Source organism: Triticum aestivum, chromosome 2B (assembly GCF_018294505.1).
Source record: "Triticum aestivum cultivar Chinese Spring chromosome 2B, IWGSC CS RefSeq v2.1, whole genome shotgun sequence".
In the NCBI taxonomy this organism is placed as follows: Eukaryota; Viridiplantae; Streptophyta; class Magnoliopsida; order Poales; family Poaceae; genus Triticum; species Triticum aestivum.
In genome coordinates this window covers 329,630,583-329,656,462 of record NC_057798.1, presented here as the reverse complement: position 1 = coordinate 329,656,462, position 25,880 = coordinate 329,630,583, and positions in this window count along the sequence as shown.

Genomic DNA, 25,880 nt, shown 5'->3' with positions numbered 1-25,880 from the left:
AGAGAAAGAGAGAGCTAGAGACGGAGAGAGAGAGAGAGCTAGCGACGGAGAGAGAGAGAGAGAGAGAGAGAGAGAGAGAGAGAGGAAGAGAGGGGGCGAGAGGGGTCGTTTGTGTCCATAAATGGCGTATAGATAGGGAGACAATGTTGATGTTGTCCGAAATTGGCCTATGAACGGAGACGTAGGGGAAGCGAGTCATCGTGTGTGTGTGATAGGGACTTCATGAGAGATCTAGAATAGATGGTGTAGAGAACAATGTGCGAAATCGAGAACGATTATACATTAGGGAGCTATGCAAAGAGTCACGACATATATGTATACAGGGAAGGAGCTGGGGCGGGTCCGCATGTGGGAGAGATAGAAAGAGGAGAGTGGTGCACAAGGAGACAAAGTGTGCTTGTTTGAAGTGGGGGTGGTGTGTGAGGTGAGTGTGCGAGAACCACATAACTAGGGAGATAGACATTTGGGGGCGACGTTTTGTGTGTATGGGAAATATACACTCTACATAGTGGATGTGCTTGGGTAAGAGAGATAGCGGGAGACCTAGAGAGTGAGGGAAGAGAGTGAGGGTCCAGACTTTACAAGAGAGAGGGGTGTTAATGTGCTCGTGTGTTGGTGGCTGGGGGAGAGAATGAATTCTCTATGTGTGTGTGTGTGGTGGTGGTGGTGGGGGGAGGGGGGGGGGTTGACTTTAGATAAAGAGTGAGGAGTCTATATTTGAGGGACTTTAGCATAATTCAGATATTGTGCACTCATGGTTGATCAATTTGTTTCACAGTTTGTACTATGAGATAACGATACTTTTGAACATGCGTGATATACCTTGATGTACCAGAATTACAAACCTAAGATTGGAATTTTGGAATTCGACTCCATCATTAGCTTTTGTAATTCATTTAAACAGAGGTACATTTTTTAAGCCGGAATTTCGTGATTTCAAATTCATATATCAAACCTAGAGATATACACATACGGGCATGTTCAAACTTTATAATCGTTCACTTTATTCATACACATACACATTTTTGCCTTTGTCATCATATTTAGGATAAACACATTTGGAATTCCATTTGAATTGGACCGTATGATGGTATTTGCTTGTAGTAGCTCAATGATCCATATTTGAATTGAATGGACAATCTAAGTTTCGAGTTGGAGACATTGATTTTCAAAACTTGCACTTTTTTTGCGTGCAAAACAAACAAATTGTCGGCCATGATATCATAGTCGGCCGTACAAGAGCAAAATACTTATAATTTTAGGCGCCAAAAGCTTTCAAACTTCCCGCTCACATTGAAATATCATGCGCCTGAAAGTTTAGCCCTGCGATATTCCTGTTTTACCCCTGCCACATGAACGAAAAAGGGCTGCTTTGGTAACTCCATTCATTTCCCCTCTTTGCCCCCAACATTCTTCCCCAGATCCCCTCCCCTTCCCCTCCCCGACCCCCCAACCACGGCAAGCCACCGAATCTAGTCCTCCGCCACAGCGGTGGACCTCACACCCCGCCGGATCTACCTTCCGCACCTTGGAACCCCCAACTGCCAACTCACCACTTCACCGGAGCCGCTTCAGCGACTGGCTTGTCCACCGCTCTAGATCTCCTTGACCGCCATCATGGTCCACCGCATCGAATCTGCTTAACCGGCACCCTCGTCCACCACAGCGTAGGCCCTTCACTGACTCCCTCGTCCGCCCCTTCGCTGGCCCTTCATACAAGCCCTCGTCCTCAGCAACAGATCCGCCTCACTGAAAGCACTGTACAACGCGCCCGCCGAAGCCTTCGTCCACAACACCGGACCTGCTCCACGGACGCCATATTCAACTCCATCGGCCCTGCTTTACCGACGCTGCAGCCTCATCAGGTTATTTCGATTTGTACTCCTTCGGTTTTTCTCTTTATCGTGCAACTGTTCACTTACCACAGATGAGCTTTCTTGTATGTCGACAGGCGCCGCAACCATAGCACCGGAGCCGCTTCAGCGACAGCGACAACCGGCCCAAACTCAACCACAGCACGAGCACCATCGACGATCCTTAGCTATCAAGTATGACAACGATACCCATACGCCGGCGAGAATCAGGTACTATCATCCAATGGCCAGCACCTATGTTCACTTTCCTAGCATAAGCACCGCACCTTTGAATTTCTTCATGGCATCATTCAGTTTTTCATGAGACGCGTTATTCTGCTTGCACCTGTAGGGCCATACTTCTGGCAATGAACATGTTACATGTGCTAAATTACATACCAGTGCACATATAGTTAATATGCTTTAGTTTTGTTCTGATGCCACCTGTTGGTTCCATCAGACTGGTTAATGTTCTCTATGCTTAATTACACATCAGCAAACTAGCATGTGGTTCCGCTACTTTTTGTTCGTTTTACCCTACATTTTCTGATGCTAGCTACTACATCACTGCTCCGAGCCTCTGTTCATTACTTGTTTGTGTGTTCTTGATCTTCCCAAGTTGGATGACTAATTTGATGCTTCTATTAATTATGGAGCTGCCAACCCCATCAAGCAAAATATTTGTCCTTTTGGGGCTGGCACCTCGAACAAGCATAAAAATAGAGGGAAGAAGATATATTGTCGTGTATGCACACACCCTTCTTTCGTTAGTTTAGATGAACCATTGATGATCAATTCGGACCAGTGCATGTGATTAAAATTAATTTTACCTAAATAGATGGTGCAGAATAAACTACAACAACTAGATTTGCAACCACGAGATGCTGACGATATTTTCAAAGAACATTGCAACATCAGCTAGGCTTCACAGCAACATATGGTAAGCCAATGTGTTTTAGTACATGTGAAATGTAATGCGAGTGGGCTGCTTTCTTGGCTTGTGCCCTCAACGTGTAATCCTACCGAATTACAAATAGTTCAGTTGTTTGCTTTGCTGTATTGCTTGATTCGAATGTTTGTTTGCTGTTACGCTATACCTGAGTTGGCCAATATGTCAGCAGTGCCTGCTGTACTATCATAAAGAAATGCATGCCTATTTCATTTGAGTCCTTAACTTTTCCTCTCAACTTCATCACAAGACTGTCTTCGTAGTTTATATGAGGCCACACTGTTAAGTGCTTTCTCAGATTATTTCAACTGCTTAGATGCCTTGGCAACTTAAATATAGCGGTTGTACACTCCCTTTCAACTAGGGATGTCAACTGGGTCCCGTTTAATCCCGATTAAAGTCCACTAGCAGTATGATAGTTCAAAAGAGTTTTTGTTTTTTCAGGAAAATGAACTAGGGAGGTAGCAAAAACTAACTAGATGGGACTGGCGGATGTCGTTTATTTGCCACTTACATCCCTAGTTTCATCTTACCATTTTAATTTCTTTTCGGCTGATGCTGCTTCGAACCATTCAAATATAGTTTGCCATGCTCGGCAATAATTCGTCCGTCGTTTACCATGTAAGCTTACTGCCTGGATCATACGATAACTATCTCTTACTTATGTCCAGCGGAAACCTTTCAGGATGCCGTTCACACTAGGACACAATGTACAACCCCAAAATCTATTTGTGGAAGCAGTGCGCCATCCATGTTACCAGATGGTAGCAGTTCAGAGGCAACACCGCCGGAGAGCAGTCTGAGCACATATATTATAGTGCTTGAGGCTCTACTAGAGGCAGAAAGAGATGGTGTGGCTGCCATGAATGAGGTAATCTTTATCTTGAGGCTGGAAATTACGGAATTAGCGGCACGCATTATGCAAGCAACCCAAGAATTGGAGGAAGTAAGAATGTTGCATTTGAAGACGGAGGAGGTCCTGCTGTTTCTGCTATCTGAAGCCCAAGGTAATCCCGGTTCTTCTTTAGATACCAGTTGAAATTGTCATTAGATTATTGTACTTGCATGTTGTGTCATGTCTCTGAATGGATTATGTTGCAAGACCCCCTATGTTGTCTAGAATTCCATGTTGTCCATGTGTTGTAATGATCCGAATTTTTTAGGCGAGGTAATCCTCAGTACTTGTATGATTGACATAAGGTGAACTGTTTTTCGTGTGAGCATATTGTATTGGATGAAATAACTGTTTGAATCAGAGTGTATCCAACCTACTGAATTCGAAGATCACGGCATTTCTAAATCATAATCATATATAAAGGTGGAATAAATCTTTGTTGTGGTGTTGAAGAAATAAATAACAAAATGTATAATTATCTGTGTATATTCGTAATCGAATACAAATTGGATTTGAATTTAGTTTGCCAGGTCCCAGGGCAAACGTGAATGCTAATTCTCCCAAGTTTTGAACGAAGCGGCTAAACACCCACTATAATTCGTGGGCTGCCTGAAGCAAGTGTTTGCGAGATGGAAATTACTGTCTACCCCTGACACTTACATCCTTATCGACTGAATTTACACTGCTGTCGATAGGGGTAGACTAGTAACTTCAATCAGACGTGACACGACGGCCTCTGAGCCCATTCAGACACGGTGGGCGCCAAACGTGGGCGGAAAAACACATTTTATTCAAGCTCGTCCGAAAGACATGTGTCTCTTCCTCCATTTCCCCATTCATACGCGGTGGGCGGCAAAACAAACTCTCCTCATCCGAAATTGATGTAGGCTAATATTTTAAATAGGGGTAGATGTGTAACTTCCATCAGACGTGACACAACCGCCCTACCTGTGAGCACCTTTCATACATCATGGGCGCCAACCGTGGGCGGCAAAACACCCTCTCCTCGCTCGAAATAGTTACCGGCAAATATTTGGGAGATGCGAGATTACCGTCCTATCCCCAACCGACGTGATGTCCGAAATTTTAAATAGGGGATAAGTTCGTAACTTTCCCCCATTTCAGAGAAGCGCGTCCCAAAGTTTGAGATCCCCCCTCCCCTCCATTTCCCCATTCATACACCGTCGGCAGCACGACAACCTCCGCACTGCGGCCAGCCTCCTCCGTCCGCCACCCCATCCTCCACCTTGACGGTGCCGCTACCCCTACCCCGTCATCCACTGCAAGAGATGGACCAGGATCCTTTCATCGCCTCCTGTCGCTTCATCGGGGCTGTCGTCCACCTTGCCGTTGCTGCTCCTACGACCGCCTTGTCCACGACAATAGGATATATCCCCCGACCCGGCCGTCTGCCGTCTAAAGTCTTCTTCCCCGCTGCTGATAGCCATCGCACCCGCAGCACCCTCAACGTATCAGCATAGGCCTACACGGCGTCGCATGAGAGGTGGTACTCTTCCATATGTGCTTAAGTTATTGATCTCACCCGGAAAATAGATCATAATTTGTTTACTGTACTTTTCTTGTCCGTACCAAATCGTAGTGGCTAGTTGAAAGCAAACATTGGTTGCGAAGTAGCTTTGTCCGGTTTGCACCTTCAGATCCGCCATGGCACGGGCACTATACTCGTAAAGCTTATGGTTTCCCCCCTTTATATTCACTACCATCATCGTAGGTGCTTCGTGTCGTGCTACTATTGCTCCTCAAGACCTCAACCCAAAGCTTACGTGTTGAAATACGAATCTGATATGATGCCCATATCACTAAAACAGAGAACGTTTAATTGGTCACCTAATGTTCCTATATTCGTTTCGAAAAGCATGTGCGCCACCCACTGGTCCAGCTAGTTTCACTTTCCTGATTTTTCTATTGATGCTTAGGGTTTTCCCCTTTTATCTACTCTACTATGATCTGCATAGGTGCTTTCTGTCATACTGGCATTACTCCACCCTTCAAGGTAAACAACACAACACTCAGAATTCGAAAGCTTAGTTGCTCAAATATGATTGTGATATGATACTGATATTAGTTCACCGACACATTTAATTGGTTAGCTAAAGGTCCCACTTGAGTTTCCAAATGCATGTGGCGACATATAGAGAGACAGCATAATTGCATTTCTTTGTCACTTGTTGACCGTACTTTCTTGTCCATACCAAATCTTAGTTGTTATTTCAAAGCAAACATCGGTTGCTAACTACCCTTTGCGTAGTTTGCAGCTTCAGATCTGCCATCCCACTGCCACGGTCAACACTGTACTCATCATGCTTATGTTTTCCCCATTTTATGATGACCATAATCAGCCTACGTGGTTCGTGTCGTAATAGCACTACTCCACCCATCGAGCTAAACAAGCTTAGTTGTACAAATTCATATCTGATATTATTGCTGATATTAGTAAAACTGAGAGATGTTTAATTGCTGAGCTAAATGTTCCTACTTTAGTTTCGAAATGCATGTGAGCCACATATGGAGAGACCGGAAAGAATAGTATTTCTCTGTGCGCTCTGGTTCATCATGAGTGGCCAACCGACATTGTATTGAAAGACTTGTAATATCTTCAATCTGCTTGCTCTTCTGCTCTTCTTTAAGATGATACTCTTCTCTTGCGGTCAACTGGTCAGGTCGAGTTGTTTTCCCTTAGTATATTTTGAATCTGTCAGGTCAGGTCGACTTGTTCTTCTTTACTATATGTTGAAGCTATCATCTGCGAAGTGTCATCACTTTTGGAACTCTCATATTTTGAGTAGTAGGCCACATTATATTAATGCCCACAACAAATTACAGCATGCATGGCATCTTTTAAAAGAATTATAGAGATAGCACAAAGGGGTTTACAGGGAGGCAGTATTGGATTAGAATCACTTCTGCATTACAAAGAAAATCTCACTTGTTTTTATGTTTTCATGCATGTTAGATATTGAACATTATCAAAATGAATATGAGAATGGGCGCACGAGAGGAATATTGTGGAACGATCCACTGGCTAACAAACTTGGCATGGTGGAGGATGGCGTATCTTATTCACCCATCAAGGTGCTTGCTCTAGCTTTGCAAAGTTGTATTGGTCGCACATATTTTGCATCTGACATCTTGCATTACTTCTACTTTGTTACACCATCTGCTTAGTTTAAGCATCATATATGATTATATGCCATACCTATCCATTTTTTGTACCTATTCCATGTGTCGTCACACTATGTTTTTCCAGTCAAATGTTGTTCTTTCGTAATAGATGTCCAAAAGGAAAAGGGTGAGTGCAGATCCTCAAGGAGTGCAAACTAGGTATTTGGAAAAGGTAGTGATACCTGTTAAATCAGATAGATCAGCATCCACAAAAAACACAGGCCCAACTGTACCACACTTTACCCCTACTCCAGTGGCCAAACCCCTATTAGAACTGCTTGGAGCCTAGCGTCAGGTACTATCTATGATATCAATTCAAAATTTGAACTCCTAAATTTCTGCTTATGCCTTACCTTCTCTCTTGTATGAAAACTAATTTCAGATGAATCTCCTTGCTCAAAGGATCATACGATCTCAAAACAATAATGGGCTCTGCATTGCTCTCGTCAGTACCTCTCTCCCTTTTGCCTTGTAACGTTGTACTTAATTAATTGCTATTTGATTATGTATCATCAGTCTGCACCTGAGCTTCATTATCCTCTGTTTCTTCCAATATTATTTGATCTATATTTACTCTTTGCAAAATGTAGAATAATGGCAACGCTTATAAAGAATTTTCTTTGGGGAATTTATTGAATTATCCTTCCATCAACATGGAGAAGGGCTTTGTCCAGCCCGTGTTAACATGTAATGTAAGTTCATCCTTCTCAAGCCTTCAAACTTTGTTCTAGTATAGATTTGGATAGGCATCATTTCCTCCTCTGCTGTTTGCTTTGATGTTTACATCTGATTGGATGTTTGCAATAACTACCAGTTTCAAATTGTAGTTGTAAAAAAAGTTCCTTATGCAGAACATATCCATTTATTTTCTTATATAATTGTGAAACCTGTTACGTGTCTCCTTGTTTCTCTTTCAGAGTCGTATCTCTTACGCCAGGCAGAACTTTAGGGAAGATAGTGAGCCAAACCATCTTGTGGATAGCGAGATGACCCCAAGGTCCTTTCTTGATGAATACAGTGAGTTGAAGCTACTCATCAGCAGGTGTGAGACAACCTCTGTGCAGTCGCTGCCTCAATCAGTTCGACTTCTTCAGTCTCAACTTAAAGCGGAAAGTCTTGCTTCAGCTCAGCTCCGACTTGAAGTCAAAGATGCAATGAAGATGTCAGAGGACTGCCGTGCACACCAACAAGCCTTAAATCTAGTGTTGATGCATCTATCGTTGACACAACTGAGGTCTACTCAGCTTCTTCAGCTGTTTGGGGGGCCCTTCCTGGCCAGGCCTAGTGCCTTCTCAAGTGCTCTCAGTTTTGTATATTCTTTTGTCGGTGCGTTTATTTGCACTGGTGGCGAACTTTGATGCCTAGTGGATGTAATATGTGATAGCCGTGATAGCCTAGTGTAAGTTGCTTGCTTATTTATTTCCTTGTTGTCTTGTTTATCTATTTGCTTGTAGTCATTGCAGTTCTTTTTCCGCGGTTTGCTAGTGGCTGCAATAACCTATTTTTTAAAACTAGGCTACAATAACCATGGGCTAATATTTACTGCAGTGACACTGGGCCTCCTACGGGCCGTAGAAACAGTGGGCCTTCTAAGGGCCGTAGAAACAATGGGCTTTCTACGGCCCGTATCATCAATGGGCCTTATACGGGCAGTATGATAACATGGGCCAATAACAGGCCGTATTATGGCCGTAAATGGGCTAGAGTTGGAATCGTCCGTTCATGGGCCGACCATAACAGGCCATCATTAATAGGCCGTATTTCATGACGCTATGAAAATGGCCCAACCTATTAACGGACCACAAACGGGCCGACTGTAACCACGGGCTGAATTTGGCCCACAAGCAGAAAATGATAGTTACAGGCCGTAAGTAAATGAATGCTGGAAATGAGCCCAAGAATAAATGGGCTCCGAGAAGGCCGAAAGATAACATGGGCTGGAAACGTCCCAACGGAATAACGGGCCGTTAATGGGTATAAAGTGATACATTGTTCATTATGGGCCAGTTTCACCACGGGCCGTTAATGGGTGTAAAGTGATACATTGTTCATTACGGGCCAGTTTCACCACGGGCCGTTAATAGGCCAAGAGTTACATAGGGCCTCATATGGGCCGAAAGACGTCATGGGCCATACATGGGCCAGAAGTGAAAACGGGCTGGAATCATATTGGGTGGCCCAGATGACGCTACTGGGCCTAATTCGAATAGGGTGTAACGGGCCTTGGGTTAGCGGGCTATAAATGGGCTATATGCAAACATGACGTTAACAGGCTTTCCATGGGCCGGCCTGCCACATTTTGACCAAGTCAAACGGGCCGGCCTTTTCACAGGAATGGGCCTCTGTTGGGCCGTGCCACGTGTCGACGTATCATAGGCACCTTCCGTCCAATGAGTGGATGACATCTGTCCCAACGATGAGCAAACACGTGTTTCCTCCAGCCAATGAAGATTTTACACGTGGAAAATCCCCATTGGTCGGGGCTGTTAACGGGTTATCGGATCCAAAACCCGACCCGATAGCTTAACCGCGTTCCGTTACGGTGGATGCCACGTTTCGGTCACCCTTGACGAAAGCACTTCTGTGACGCGTGATTTATCGTCATGGAAGTGGACACTTCCGTGATGATAATTTTGGTAATGTCATGGAACACTTCTACGACAGCACAGGTATGACTATCTTGATTCTGTCATAAATTTGTCATGGATGTACATGCATGACAAAAAACGCGACCTACTGTGACAAACACGTATCATCACAGAAGTGTATTTTTTTGTAGTGCCAGCTTGGATAAAATCCTTGAGAGGCCCTGTCAAATTCATGGCACACCCGATAAGCCTGCTAACCACACCAACAGGAATTGTTGGGTTTGCAAACAGGCCGGTAAGATAAATACCGAACACAAGGGAAAGGGACTTCCAATTGAAGACGATGATGAGCCCCATCAGCTAAACACCGGGGGTCAGAAGTAGTTTTCCCTCGAGCTGAAAATAGTGAACATGATGTATGTCACTCACATCCCCAAAAGGGAGCGCAAGAGCGCACTAAGGGACGTCTACGTTGTAGAGCCTGTCGCCCCAAAGTTTAACCCATGGCCAACCTGTTTGATCACTTTCGATCGCAGGGATCACTGCTATGTCTTGAGCTTGCGTTGGTTTTCCTTGAAGAGGAAAGGGTGATGCAGCAATAGTAGCGTAAGTATTTACCTCAGTTTTTGAGAACCAAGGTATCAATCCAGTAGGAGGCGCCTCAAAAGTCCCACGCACCTACACAAACAAACAAAGAACTCACAACCAACGCAATAAAGGGGTTGTTAATCCCTTCACGGCCACATACGAAAGTGAGATCTAATAGAGATAGTATGAGAAGATAAATATATTTTTGGTATTTTGTAATATAAATGCAAAAAGTAAAGATGCAAATAAAAGTAGATTGGAAGCAAATATGATAAGAGATAGACCCGGGGGACATAGGTTTCACTAGTGGCCTCTCTCAAGATAGCATAAGTATTACGGTGGGTGAACAAATTACTATCGAGCAATTGATAGAAAAGCGAATAATTATGAGATTATCTAAGCATGATAATGTATATAGGCATCACGCCTGTGACAAGTAGACCGACTCCTGCCTGCATCTACTACTATTACTCCACACATCGACCGACTCCTGCCTGCATCTAGAGTATTAAGTTCATTAAGAACAGAGTAATGCCTTAAGCAAGATGACATGATGTAGAGGGATAAACTCATGCAATATGATATAAACCCCATCTTTTTATCCTCGATGGCAACAATAAAATACGTGCCTTGCAACCCCTGCTATCACTGGGTAAGGACACCGCAAGATTGAACCCAAACCTAAGCACTTCTCCCATGGCAAGAAAGATCAATCTAGTAGGCCAAACCAAACTGATAATTCGAAGAGACTTGCAAAGATAACTCAATCATACATAAAAGAATTCAGAGAAGATTCAAATATTATTCATAGATAAACTTGATCATAAACCCACAATTCATCGGATCTCGACAAACACACCGCAAAAAGAGTTTACATCGAATAGATCTCCACAAGAGAGGGGGAGAACATTGTATTGAGATCCAAAAAGAGAGAAGAAGCCATCTAGCTAATAACTATGGACCTGTAGGTCTGAGGTAAACTACTCACAACTCATCGGAGGGGCTATGGTGTTGACGTGGAAGCCCTCCATGGTCGATTCCCCCTCCGGCAGAACGCCGGCGAAGGCTCCAAGATGGGACCTCGCGAATACAGAAGGTTACGGTGGTGGAAATTGTGTTTCGTCTGCTCCCTGGATGTTTTCGGGGTACGCATGCTTATATAGGAGGAAGAAGTACGTCGGTGGACGCCCGAGGGGCCCACAAGACAGGGGGCGCGCCCTATAGGGGGGGCCCTCCTATCTCGTGGGAGCCTCGGCTCTTCTTGACTTGCACTCCAAGTCCTCTGGATCACGTTCGTTCCAAAAATCACGCTCCCGAAGGTTTCATTCCGTTTGGACTCCGTTTGATATTCATTTTCTTCGAAATACCGAAATAGGCAAAAAAAACAGCAATACGGGCTGGGCCTCCGGTTAGTTGGTTAGTCCCAAAAATGATATAAATGTCTAAAATAAAGCCCATAAACATCCAAAAGGGGTAATATAATAGCATGGAACAACAAAAAATTATAGATACGTTGGAGACGTATCAAGCATCCCCAAGCTTAATTCCTGCTCGTCCTCGAGTAGGTAAATGATAAAAAGGAAAATTTTGATGTGGAATGCTACCTAGCATAATTCTCAATGTAATTTTCTTTATTGTGGCGTGAATGTTCAGATCCAAATGATACAAAATAAAAGTGCATAGTAACATGAAAATGGTGATACTTCAAGCATACTAATCAAAGTAATCATGTCTTCTCAAAATAACATGGCCAAAGAAAGTTATCCCTACAAAATCATATAGTCTGGCTGTTGCTCTATCTTCATCACACAAAGTATTTAATCATGCACAACCCCGATGACAAGCCAAGCAATTGTTTCATACTTTAGTAATCTCAAACTCTTTCAACTTTCACGCAATACATGAGCATGAGCCATGGATATAGCACTATATGTGGAATAGAATGGTGGTTGTGGAGAAGACAAAACAGGAGAAGATAGCCTCACATCAACTAGGCGTATCAACGGGCTATGGAGATGCCCATTAATAGATATCAACGCGAGTGAGTAGGGATTGCCATGCAACGGATGCACTATAGCTATAAATATATGAAAGCTCAACAAAAGAAACTCAGTGGGTGTGCATCCAACTCGCTTGCTCACGAAGACCTAGGGCATTTTGAGGAAGCCCGTCATTGGAATATACAAGCCAAGTTCTATAATGAAAAATTCCCACTAGTATATGAAAGTGACAACATATGAGACTCTCTATCATGAAGATCATGGTGCTATTTTGAAGCACAAGTGTGGAAAAAGATATAGTAGCATTGTCCCTTCTCTCTTTTTCTCTCATTTTCTTTTTTCTCTTTTTCTTTTTCCCCTTTTTTTCTTTTCCTTTTTTTTCTTTGCCCTTCTTTTTTTATTTTTGGCCTTTCTCTTTTTTTCTCTCTTTTTTCTTTTGTAAAGTCCGAAGTCTCATCCCGACTTGTGGGGGAATCATAGTCTTCATCATCCTTTCCTCACTAGGACAATGCTCTAATAATGAAGATCATCACACTTTTATGGATTTATAACTCAAGAATTACAACTCAAAGCTAGAACAAGATATGATTCTATATGAATGCCTCCGGCGGTGTGTCGGGATATGCAATGAATCAAGAGCGACATGTATGAAAATTATGAAGGTGGCCGTGCCACAAATACGATGTCAACTACATGATCATGCAAAAAGCAATATGACAAAAGTAATGCGTGTCATATGAACGGAACGGTGGAAAGTTGCATGGCAATATATCTCGGAATGGCTATGGAAATGCCATAATAGGTAGGTGTGGTGGCTGTTTTGAGGAAGGTAAATAGTGGGTATATGGTACCGGCGAAAGTTGCGCGGCACAAGAGAGGCTGGCAATGGTGGAAGGGTGAGGTGGGTATAATCCATGGACTCAACATTAGTCAAAAGAACTCATGTACTTGTTGCAAAAATCTAAAAGTCATCAAAAACCAAAGCACTATGCGCATGCTCCTAGGGGGATAGATTGGTAGGAAAAGACCATCGCTCGTCCCTGACCGCCACTCATAAGGAAGATACTCAATAAATAAAATTGTACTCCAACTTCATCACAAAGCGGTTCACCATACGTGCATGCTACGGGAATCACAACCCTCAACACAAGTATTTTTCATAATCACGTCAACTAGCATGACTTTAATATCACTACCTCCATATCTCAAAACAATTATCAAGCATCAAATTGATCATAGCATCCAATTCTTTTCTATGATAGTTTTTATTATATCCAAGTTGGATGCTCATCATTCTAGGACCAACTTTGTAACCATAGCAAATACCATTCTGTTCTAAAAGACTCTCAAAAAGATATAAGTGAAGCATGAGAGACTAGCAATTTCTTCAAAATTAAGTCACCACCGTTCTCTAAAAAAAATATAAGTGAAGCACTAGAGCAAAAACTATCAAGCTCAAAAGATATAAGTGAAGCACATAGAGTATTCTAGCCAATCCTAATCAAGTAGGCTTCTCCCAAAAGGTGTGTACAGCAAGGATGATTGTGATAAACTAAAAAGAAAAGACTAATATAATACACGATGCTCCAAGCAAAACACATATCATGTGGCGAATAAAATATAGCTCCAAGTAAAGTTACCAATGAACGAAGACGAAAGAGGGGATGCCTTCCCGGGGCATCCCCAAGCTTAGGATTTTGGCTATCCTTGAATATCTTGGGGTGCCAAGGGCATACCAAAGCTTAGACTCTTGCCACTCCTTATTCCATAGTCCATAAAAGCTTTACCCAAAACTTGAAAACTTCACAACACAAAACACAACAGGAAATCTTATAAGCTCCGTTAGTGAAAGAAAACAAAACCACCACATAAGGTACTGTAATGAACTCATTCTTTATTTTTTTTGATGTTAAACCTACTGTATTCCAACTTCTCTATGGTTTATAAACTATTTTACTAGCCATAGATGCATCAAAATAAGCAAACAACACATGAAAAGCAGAATCTGTCAAAAACAGAATAGTCTGTAGCAATCTGTAACTAACGCAAACTTCTGGAACTCTAAAACTCCTACAAAAATAAGAAGTCCTGGAAAAATTGTCTATTGATCATCAGCAAAAAGAATCAACGCAAAATCACAATTCTGTGATTTAACAAAACTAAATTTGTGCGCACAAAGTTTCTGTTTTTCAGCAGAATCAAATCAACTATCATCATAGGTTATCCCATAGTTTCTACTTGGCACAAACACTAATTAAAAGATAAAAACACATCTAAACATAAGGTAGATGCAATATTTATTAGTAAACAGGAACAAAAACAAAAAACACAAAGAAAATTGGGTTGCCTCCCAACTAGCGCTATCGTTTAACACCCCTAGCTAGGCATAAAAGCGAAGATAGATCTAAGTAGTGCCATATTTGGCACTAAATTCATAAGTAGCTCGCATGATAGATTCATAAGGTAATTTGACTTTCTTTCTTGGAAAGTGCTCTGTGCCTTTCCTTAATGGAAATTGGAATCTAATATTCCCTTCCTTCATATCAATAATCGCGCCAATCGTTCTAAGAAAAGGTCTACCAAGAAAAATAGGGCAATAAAGATTGCAATCTATATCAAGAACGATAAAATCTACAGGCACTAAGTTTCTATTTGCAACAATGAGAACATATTTGATCCTTCCCATTGGCTTTTTAATGGTGGAATCCGCAAGGTAAAATTTAGAGAGCAATCATCAAGATCATGGAAACATGGAATATCACATAAAGTTTTCGGAATCGTGGAAACACTAGCACCCAAATCACACAAAGCAAAACATTCATGATCTTTAATTCTAATCTTTATTGTAGGTTCCTACTCATCATTAAGTTTTCTAGGTATAGAAACTTCCAAATTAAGTTTTTCATCATAAGATTGCATCAAGGCATCAACGATATGTTTGGTAAAAGCTTTATTTTGACTATAAGCATAAGGAGAATTAACAACGAATTGCAACAAGGAAATACAACCTTCTAAAGAACAATTGTCATAATCAAATTCCTTGAAATCCGAGATAGTGGGTTCAATGCTATTTAAAGTCATGACCTCTCTAATCCCACTTTTACCAAATTTAGCATCAAGATCTAAAAACTCCGAATTCTTGGGGCGCCTTCTAGGTAAAGTTGACTCATCATCAGTCCCATAATTATCAAGATTCATATTGCAAAACAAAGATCTAATATGAGACGCATTAATAACTTTAAGATCTTCCTCATTATTTTCATGGAAACTAGAAGAACACGCCTTTATAAAGCTATCTTCTTAGCACGCAATCTAGCGGTTCTTTCCTTGCACTCGTCAATGGAAATTCTCATTGCTTTGAGAGACTCATTGATATCATGCTTAGGAGGAGAAGATCTAAGTTTAATAGAATCAACATCAAGCGAAAGTCTATCAATGTTCCTAGCCAAATCATCAACTTTGAGCAATTTTTCTTCAGGCAGAGCATTAAAATTCTTTTGAGAAATCATAAATTCTTTCACACTATTCTCAAAATCAGAGGGAATATTATTAAAACTACCATAAGAATTATTGTAGGAATTTCCATAATTATTAGAGGAATTACTAGGGAACGGTCTAGCATTAAAGTTTCCTCTATAAGCATTGTTTCCAAAACTATTCCTACCAACAAAATTCACATCCATAGATTCATTATTATTCTCAATCAAAGTAGACAAAGGCATATCATTGGGATCAAGAGGAGTATTTTTAGTAGAAAACAATTTCATAAGTTTATCCATCTTTCCACTCAAAACATTGATTTCTTCTATAGCATGCACTTTTTTACTAGAAGATCTTTCGGCGTGCCATTGAGAATAATTAGCCATAATATTATCAAGAAGTTTTGTAGCATCTCCTAACGTGATTTCCATAAACGTGCCTCCCGTGGTCGAATCTAAGAGATTTCTAGAAGCAAAGTTCAAACCGGCATAAAATTTTTGTATGATCATCCATAAGTTCAAACCATGAGTAGGGCAATTGCGAATCATCAATTTCATTCTAGCCCAAGATTGGGCAACATGCTCATGATCAAGTTGTTTAAAATTCATAATATCGTTCCTAAGAGTGATAATCTTAGCGGGAGGAAAATACTTAGAGATAAAAGCATCTTTGCACTTGTTCCAAGAATCAATACTATTTTTAGGCAAAGACGAAAACCAAACTTTAGCATGATCTCTAAGTGAAAACAGAAATAACTTAAATTTAACAATATCGTTATCCGTATCTTTCTTCTTTTACATATCACACAAATCAACAAAGTTGTTTAGATGAGTAGCGGCATCTTCACTAGGAAGGCCGGCGAATTGATCTTTCATAACAAGATTCAGCAAAGCAGTATTGATTTCACAAGACTCAACATCATTAAGAGGAGCAATCGGAGTACTAAGGAAATCATTATTATTAGTATTCGAGAAATCACACAATTTGGTATTATCTTGTGCCATGGCAACAAGTAATCCAACACACAAGCAAGCAGAAAAAGGCAAGCGAAAAGAGAGGAGGAGATTGGGAAAGAGAGGGCGAATAAAACGGCAAGGGTGAAGTGTGGGAGAGGAAAACGAGAGGCAAATGGCAAATAATGTAAATGCGAGGGAGATGAGTTTGTGATGGGTACTTGGTGTGTCTTGACTTGAGCGAAGACCTACCCGGCAATGGCGCCAGAAATCCTTCTTGCTACGTCTTGAGCTTGTGTTGGTTTTCCTTAAAGAGGAAAGGGTGATGCAGCAATAGTAGTGTAAGTATTTTCCTTAGTTTTTGAGAACCAAGGTATCAATCTAGTAGGAGGATCCTCAAAATTCCCACGCACCTACACAAACAAAGAAAGAACTCGCCACCAACGCAATAAAGGGGTTATCAATCCCTTCACGGCCACTTGCGAAAGTGAGATCTAATAGAGATAGTATGATAAGATAAATATATTTCTGGTATTTTGTAATATAGATGCAAAAAGTAAATATGCAAATAAAAGTAGATTGGAAGCAAATATGATAAGAGATAGACCCGGGGGCCAGAGGTTTCACTAGTGGCTTTCTCAAGATAGCATAAGTATTACGATGGGTGAACAAATTACTGTCGAGCAATTGATAGAAAAGAAAATAATTATGAGATTATCTAGGCATGATCATGTATATAGGGATCACGTCTGTGACAAGTAGACCGACTCCTGCCTGCATCTACTACTATTACTCCACACATCGATCGACTCCTGCCTTCATCTAGAGTATTAAGTTCATAAAGAACAGAGTAACGCCTTAAGCAAGATGACATGATGTAGAGGGATAAACTCAAGCAATATGGTATAAACCCCATCTTTTTATCCTCGATGGAAACAATACAATACGTGCCTTGCAACCCCTGCTGTCACTGGGTAAGGACACCGCAAGATTGAACCCAAAGCTAAGCACTTCTCCCATGGCAAGAAAGATCAATCTAGTAGGCCAAACCAAACTGATAATTCGTAGAGACTTGCAAAGATAACTCAATCATACATAAAAGAATTCAGAGGAGATTCAAATATTTCTCATAGATAAACTTGATCATAAATCCACAATTCATTGGATCTCGACAAACACACCGCAAACAGAGTTTACATCGAATAGATCTCCACAAGAGAGGGGGGAACATTGTATTGAGATCCAAAAAGAGAGAAGAAGCCATCTAGCTAATAACTATGGACCCGTAGGTCTGTGGTAAACTACTCACAACTCATCGGAGGGGCTATGGTGTTGATGTAGAAGCCCTCCGTGGTCGATTCCCCCTCCGGTAGAGCACCGGCGAAGGCTCCAAGATGGGATCTCACGGATACAGAAGGTTACGGTGGTGGAATTTTTGTTTTGTTGGCTCCCTGGAGGAAGAAGTACGTCGGTGGCTGCCTGAGGGGCCCACGAGATAGGGGGCGCGCCCTACCGGGGGGGGCGCCCTACCTTGTCGTGGCCACCTCGGCTGCTTCTTGACTTGCACTCCAAGTCCTCTAGATCACGTTTGTTCCAAAAATAACGCTCCCGAAGGATTCATTCCGTTTGGACTCCGTTTGATATTCCTTTTCTTCGGAATACTAAAATAGGCAAAAACCAACAATACTGGATGGGCCTCCGATTAGTAGGTTAGTCCCCAAAATGATATAAATGTGTAAAATAAAGCCCATAAACATCCAAAAGGGGTAATATAATCGCATGGAACAATCAAAAATTATAGATACGTTGGAGACGTATCAATCACCCGACTAGTATCCGTCACGGGGGTTCGGTCGCCATGGTACTTGATCCAATTATTGATGGATACCATCTCACTAGAGTCCTTATGGACGGGGGCAATAGTATCAACTTGATCTATCAAGACACGGTCCGCAAGATGGACAATGACCCATCAAGAATCAAGCCTAATAACACTACCTTTAAAGGTGTGATACCGGGCGTGGAGGCCCATTGCACGGGCTCACTGACACTGGAGGTAGTATTCGGCTCCCCAGACAACTTTCGCGGCGAAGCGTTAATCTTTGACATCGTCCCTTTTCGCAGTGGCTATCACGCACTTCTCGGAAGAACTGCCTTCGCCCGCTTTAATGCAGTCCTGCACTACGCTTACTTGAAGCTTAAGATGTCTGGACCTTGTGGCATTATTACAGTTAATGGAAATATGAAGCGCTCCATCAATATTGAGGAGAACACCGCGGGCCTTGTAGCTGAGGTGTACGGAGCCTTTATCAAGTCGAACAGTTCTTCGCGCAATAAAGCCAATGACGTGTCTAAACCAGTCCGGTCCGCCCATAATTGCGATAAAGCAATGGATCCGGACCTTGATTAGTAGTTTGGCCTCCGCCGACTGCCCCATAATGTTGCGACTTACGTAGCACGCGTACATAACTACACACTAAAAATACCTTGGGCAGCGCCGGAGGCACACTTCATAAAAGGTCCATAGTACGGCTTGACCCTCAGGACTGCATATACCTTTTTTCACTAAGGTTCATTAAGAGCCCTACTTGCTATATGGTTGTCTCGGGAGATCCTTTTAAGGCTAGCGTTTCCCAACCATCAAATACTCCTATCAAAGGACTTATTACTAGGAGAAATGGCGCAAACGTGCGATAGGGCATCACTGGGGTTTTTGAACTATTATTTTTAGGCCCTGTGTTAGACTTTCCCTTGCGTAAAATTTTCTCTTTTTCTCTTTAGGAATGTAACATGACCTAAATATTCATGGCATTGTCTGTCAAAACACACCTTGACATATTAATAAGGATATAAAGGAAACAGATGATCAACACCTTCTTGGTTGGGATGTTATATTATCTTGTCATCTGTATTCCCCCTTGCATTCAACTGACACACGTGCTTCGGCACGGCCTTCATACCAGGGGTTGTATTCGGCCCCGCAAACTCTTAAGTCCGAACACCTCTAGGGAACTCTTCGGCATCATGGATATTGCATTATATGCATCGATTCCAAATCATGTCTTTGGTCTATAGATGGGTTGCCCGGCTCCTGTGTTTTCCACCTTACGTTCCGCAAGTTCGGCTAACATAGTAAAGGGAGAACTACTGCGATTGTATTTCTGGCTCGTCCAGTCCAGTACCTTAGTAGAGAAACCCGAAAACTGACTATCATGATATGCACGAACGGGTCAGCGATCCGGTGACTTAGTGTTATACTACAAATCGTTCGCGATTTATGCCATGTTATACGAGGGGTTGGGCTTTGACCAGCTGCATTGCAAAGGCACCGTACTTCGGATTGCCGTTCATGCAACAAGGGGCTAGTACTTAGCCCCACCAATGAACTCTTATGGCTAAGTGAAAGTACTAAAGCCGCATAGTCTGATTGCCTAGTTCACCTTGCAAGACACTTCCTACATCGGACCAAGACATTGGATAAAGTGCGGTCATGCGTGTCTGAACACCCCTGTAATTTTTACATAGGGGCAGAAGCCGGCGACTGGTAAACTTTCAGACTTTTAAATTAAATGGCTAAACAGGAGGATAAACTAATCATAAAGTGCAAGCATAAATATTTTACACCATAAGTTCATTACACGGTTCTTACAAGCCGGACTCTACTAATAAAATATGATACCTTTTGAGCACTTGCCCTCTACAATGCGGCCTCCTTCGAGGATATTGCTGAAGTACTTCTCCGGCCTCCGGTGATCTTTGCCTTCAGGCGGCCCTGCAGTGGCAATCTCGGTGGCCTTCATCTTCACCCATTGTACCTTGACTCGGGCGAAGGCCATCCAGGCACCTTCTATGCAGACCGATCGCTTGATGGCATCAATCCGAGGACGCACCTCGACCAGCCGCTTCACATGTCCGAAGTAGCTGTTGGGTATGGGCTCGGCTGGCAAAAGACGGACTATTACGTCCTTCATGGCTAGTCCGGCCACCCTGTGCAAATCGGTCAGCTGCTTTAGCTGATCGCTGAGGGGCGCCGGATAATCTGGCACAAGGTACTGCGACTAGAATAGCTACTCCATTGAGTTCCCATCTTCGGTGCGGAAGAACTCGGTGGCATCAGAATACTCCTCGGCAGATCTGCAAATGTGCCTGGAGAACTCCAAACCTGGGTCACCAAAATGTATCTCTTCCTTGTAAATTTACTTTGCATAAGAAAGGCCTTACCAGCCGCTATTTACCTCGCCTCTTGGATCTCCTGGGAAACATCCTGGGCTTCTTTCATGCTTTGAAGCGCTTTGGTGATCTTGGCGGCTTGTTCCGAACTCTTCTGCTCCAAGGACTCACACTTGGCAATGGCGTCCTCGAGCTCCTGTTCGACCTCGCCCACACGCGCCTCATGTTGTTCACGGGCGGTGCACTCCACCTCCAACTCCTTGGCCGCTCTGTCAGCGGCCACCTTGCTCACCTCCGCCTCCTTCTGGGCTTGGGCGAGGGTGCTCTTGAGGTACTCGACCTCGGCTGCGCCAACTGTGAGTACAGTCATAACATTTAGTAAGTTCAAAAGATTAGCACACATATCACTTCGGGTATGTAATAGTGCCGCATGCCCTGGGTTTCGTTAAACTGCTTATTGATGCGGCCAAGTTCTTCATTGGCTAGCTGAAGATTCCGATTGAGCTCGGAAACCTCTCCAGCTTGGGCAGTAGCCGCCAGCATAAATGCCTGTTCAACAAGAGAGTATGATACATTATCAATTTGTTTTTGATCCTCTATCCGGATTGTTCTAATCCGGACGGAGTCTCAGGGGCTACTATCTATACATGGGTTCAGCCTTATATATATATATATATATATATATATATATATATATATATATATATATATATACAAAAACTTGAAAAGAGAATTACATCTCATACCTCAAAGCCCGTCAGTAGGCTGTTGAAGGCTTCGGTCAGCTCGCTCTTCATGGACCGAACCTTTTCCATAACCGCACACATCAGGGTGCGGTATTCCTCCATGACGGAAGCACGTTGCAGTGCTTCCTACAGAGTATCAGCAGCCTCCGGATTAACAAAGTAAATGACTTTCCCTCGACAAGCTATCTTGTCGGTACCCTCTGTTTTGTTGCCGGGGAGTAGGCCTACCGGGCACCAACCGTACAGAGGGATCAACCCCCTGCTAGTCCTTATCCATCAAAGGCCACTACGACCACCCTAACCAAAGCAGCATTCGAGTGAAGGGTGGGAGCACCTAAGTTTCAAAGGGTATCGGGGTTTTCTCATGCACAAGTCTTTAAATACGGAATATGTATGTATAAGAGGATGAACTTATCTGTTTGGCTTGCCAGAGACCATAGTGCTGGCTCGTCTACTTATCTCCTCTTAGGGACTGAGTCCACGGTAGGAGCCTGCAGCTTATGCAGATGAAAATTATGCCAGATGCGATCTTATCTACATGAACATGTGATGCTCATAATATGCTTATGCATGCATGCAACTTGTTAGTGGCCCCCCCAGCGCTTCATTTATTTCTCTGTTGCTCAGGGTCTGTGCCTGGCTTTGTACAAGGGGATACATGCAACTAAGGCAAGGCCTGTACAAAAGGGTGGCTGCTGGGCAGGGCCCAACAGACGCGACTTATGGGTAGAAATTGTGGAGATGCTCAATATTCCATGAGTTTTGCAATTGGATGCCATCTCTGGCCTCCAGACGGACTGCGCCAGGTCTGGTGACTCGTACTACCCGGTAAGGGCCTTCCCACTTTGGCGACAACTTGTTTGTACCCTTGGCAGACTGAACGCGCCAAAGGACAAGGTCGCCTTCCTCATAACACCGGGCATGGATCCTGCGGCTGCGATAGTGACGCAGGGCTTGCTGGTAGCGTGCAGCACGCGTAGCAGCCCAGAGACGGTTCTCCTTGAGAAGCACAACATCATCACGCCGGTGTTGTTCCTGCGCTACTACATTGTAGGCAAGTACTCGAGGTCATCAGTAAATGAGTTCCATGGGGATAACTGCTTCTGCCCCATAGTCTAGGGAGAAAGGAGTCTGCCTGGTTGCTCAATTTGGTGTCGTTCTGATGGACTAAAGAACCACCGGCACCTCATCGATCCATCGCCTGCCGCACTTTAGCAGCTTATCAAATGTTCTTGTCTTGAGTCCCCGCAGCACTTCAGTGTTCGCCTTCTCAGCTTGTCCATTGCTTCTAGGATGTGCAATAGAGGCAAATGAGATCGTGCTTTCGAGGGCACGGACATATTGCATGAAGGCGCGGCTCGTGAATTGGGTGTCGTTGTCAGTGATAATCCGGGCAGGACCGCAAAGCAGCACACCAAATCTTTCAAGAATTTGATAGCTGACTGAGCAGTCACCTTTCTCACGTCAGCTACTTCCGGCCACTTTGTAAACTTGTCAACGAACAAGAATTTAAAGCCCCCGATAGCTCAGGTAAAAGGGCCGAGGATATCGAGCCCCCAGACTGAAAACAACCATGACAAAGGGATTGTCTTGAGTGCTTGGGCACGCAGATGGATATTCATGGAATGGAACTGGCAGGCTTCACACTTTGTGACTAACTCGATCGCATCTTGGAGGGGTGTGGGCCAATCGAATCCTTGCTGGAATGATTTCCCAACTAAACTCCTTGATCCAATGTGGGAGCCACACATGCCTTTGTGTATTTCTACCAGAAGTTCCTTTCCTTCTTCCCGACAAATGCAGTCCAATTTCACGCTGTTGGGCCTTCTTCTGTATAGTGTGTCATCAACAAACTGATACATACTGGCCCTCCGGGCTACTCTTTCCACTTCTTCTTGCATTTTGGGAAGTTCTCTAGTTTGGAGGAAATGGACTATGTGCCTTGCCCAAGTTGGAGCCTGGGCTCGGCAACGAGGACTAGCGGCACCTCCTCATTCATGGGGGTGCATCCCTCGACCACGGGGACCAGTGGTCGGCAGGAGTGTGCAGCCTGGCAATTGAAGGGGAGTTGTTTTCAGCAAGGTCCTTGCCAGGAGCCCCGAGAGGCTCTACCGGGAGAGGCTTACCAGAATCCAATTTTCTCCTTTTTTGGGCCATTGTTGTCAGGGATACGGAGGGCTGAGTAAGATGGAGAACAAAAGTTCTTGGTTTCAATGTTGTTTTCCGCACGGGGTACATGCTCCATTTGCAATCCGTCAAAGCGCTCCTCCAATCTTCACACTTCCTCGACCTATTCCTCCATCAATGGACTTTGGTAATCCTTGTGACTTGTCTCACCACAAGTTGTGAACCTCCTCAAATAATCAGCTTCTTGATTCCCAATTCTATGGCAATCCTGAGCCCGGCAAGGAGCCCTTCATACTATGATGTATTATTGGTCGCCTCCTCCCAGGGAAAATGCATCTAGACGACGTACTTCAGGTGCTCCCTAGTGGGAGCAATGAGAAGTACACTAGCCCCTGCACCTTATAGGAAGAAGGAAGCATCAAAATACATGATCCATTCTTGGGGTGATTCCTTGCCGGGGATAACTGTTTCCAGCACTTCTACATTAGGGGTTGGCGTCCATTCTGCAATAAACTCTGCCAATGACCTGCTGTGAATCGCTAATTCTCTCTCAAACTTCAGGCCAAAGATGGATAACTCCAATGCCCATTCCATGATTTTGCCGATAGCCTCTTGGTTTCGGAGTATCCTTTGCAACAGAAAGCATGTGATAACCGTGATCTCATGGGCTTGGAAGTAGTGGCGCAGTTTCCTTGAGGCCATGACGAGGCCAAAAATCAAATTTTGCCGCGAGAATACCTGGATCTAGCCCCATACAACAGGGAGCTGACAAAGTATACTGGGTGCTACACCACTTTCTTCCTTGCCACGTCCTTGGGGTTGCCTTTGTTGTCGTGCTTCTCTTTGTCCCGATCCACACCTAACCTTGCTGGGCTGTTCTCTCTCTCTCTCTCTCTCTCTCTCTCTCTCTCTCTCTCTCTCTCTCTTCCTTGGATGGGACACTTGCTGAGGCTGCTGTCTACTCCACTTCCCGTTGTGCCACTAATGCTGCACTAACCAATTGATTAGTCGCTGCCAGATATAGCAGCAATGGCTCATGTGGTTCAGGTGCAACCAAAGTGGGCACAGAAGACAAGTAGGTCTTCAAATCTTACAATGTTGCGTCTGCTTTCGGGGTCCACTTCATAGGTCCTTCCTTCTTCAATTTTTTTGAAGAACGACAAGGCACGGTCGGCAAAATTGGAGATGAATCTGCTAAGTGCGGCAACACATCATGTCAAACACCTCACATCATTAGCTGTCTTGGTTGCCTGAATCTGCTTGATGGGCTTGATCTTATCTGGGTCGGCCTCGATCCCGCGGTGAGACACAAAGAAACCAAGTAGCTTGCCAGAGGGAACGCCAAACACACACTTCTCCGGGTTCAGCTTCAAGTGGATCTTGCACAGATTAGCAAATGTCTCTTCCAAATCCTAGATGAGGGTTGATCTGTCCTTGGTCTTGACCACAATATCATCCATATAAGCCTCAATGTTCCTGTGCAACTGTGGCTTGAAACCAATTTGGACTGCTCTTGCAAAAGTGGACCCCACACTCTTCAACCCGAAAGGCATGTGCACAAAGCAGTATGAGCCACATGGGGTGATGAATGAGGTCTTTTCTTCATCTTCCTTGGACATGAATATCTGATGGTACCTAGAGTATGCATCCATAAAGTAGAGCAGATCACACCCGGAAGTGGAATCCACAATCTAATCAATGCGCAGCAAGGGGAATGGGTCCTTTGAGCATGCCTTGTTCAAATCTGTGAAATCTATGCAAAGCCTCCATTTCCCATTAGCCTTGCGCACAACCACTGGGTTTGCTAACCATGTTGGATGTAGTACTCCTCTGACCAAACCAGCTGCCTCAAGTTTCTTGATCTCCTTGGCAATGAACTGCCGCCGCTCCAAGGCCTGCTTCCGCACCTTCTGCTTGACGGGTCGGGCATGTGGGCAGACGACAAGGTGGTGCTCGATTACCTCCCTGGGAACACATATCAGATGGTTGCTAGGCAAACACATCGACATTCGCCTGCAGGAAGGCAATGCGCGTTCTTTCCTATTTGTCATCGACGGTGGCACTTATAGTGAGAGTACCATCACCGCCAGCCAGCCCTGTCGGGACCTTTTTCACATGGGGTGCAGCAGCCTTGGTCCCCTTGCTGTTGGAACTCTCCGACACGTGATCACCAGATATGGCACACTCCATAGAGGTACGCTTCCCGGATTCCTTGTCGGTGTCCCTACTATCCTTCTTCTTTCCTTTGCTTTCCTTGGCGGGCACTACGGCTTCAGCGGCCTCTGCCGCGACTGCGTCCCGACCGGTACATCTTATGTATGCAAATCATTGCGTCTTTCTTGTCTAAC